The following is a 790-nucleotide window of genomic DNA, read 5'->3' as shown; positions in this document are numbered from 1 at the left end:
GATAAATCACAAAACTAACTCTCGGTCATATATATATCTTTGTGATACAGAAGAGTTTATCTTTCACTTACATCACACTGAAGCATACTGTGCATATTATTCTCCTCATATTGAAGTATACTGCGCATATTATACTCATCACATTGAAACATACTGTGCATATTTTCTCATCACATTGAAACATACTGTGCATATTATACTCCTCATATTTAAGGATACTGTGCATTTTATACTCATCACAATGAAACAGTGCATTTTACACTCATGACATTGAAGCATACTGTGCATCTTATACCAATCACATTGAAGCATACTGTGCATTTTATACTCATGACATTGAAATATACTGTGCATTTTATACTCATCGCATTGAAGCATACTGTGCATTTTATACTCATCACATTAAAACATATTGTGCATCTTTACCAATCACATTGAAGCATACTGTGCATCTTATACCCATCACATTGAAGCATGTTGTGCATCTTATACCAATCACATTGAAACATACTGTGCATTTTAAACTCATCACATTGAAACATACTGTGCATTTTATACTCATCGCATTGAAGCATACTGTGCATTTTATACTCATCACATTGAAACATACTGTGCATTTTATACTCATCACATTAAAACATACTGTGCATCTTATACCAATCACATTGAAGCATGTTGTGCATTTTAAACTCATCACATTGAAACATACTGTGCATTTTATACCCATCACATTGAAGCATACTGTGCATCTTATACCAATCACATTGAAGCATGTTGTGCATCTTATACC

General features: G+C 32.9%; 1 protein-coding gene across 1 annotated transcript in view; it reads right to left on the bottom strand.

Moving 5' to 3' along the window:
* Positions 1 to 790, bottom strand: part of LOC106462934 (3'-5' exoribonuclease 1-like) — a 50881-nt gene that overhangs the window by 7552 nt on the left and 42539 nt on the right. The window lies entirely within an intron of this gene.

The sequence above is a fragment of the Limulus polyphemus genome, unplaced genomic scaffold (genome assembly GCF_000517525.1).
Source record: "Limulus polyphemus unplaced genomic scaffold, Limulus_polyphemus-2.1.2 Scaffold1285, whole genome shotgun sequence".
In the NCBI taxonomy this organism is placed as follows: domain Eukaryota; kingdom Metazoa; phylum Arthropoda; class Merostomata; order Xiphosura; family Limulidae; genus Limulus; species Limulus polyphemus.
Note: the sequence above shows the minus strand (reverse complement) of the source record. Positions and strands in the feature narration are given on the sequence as shown.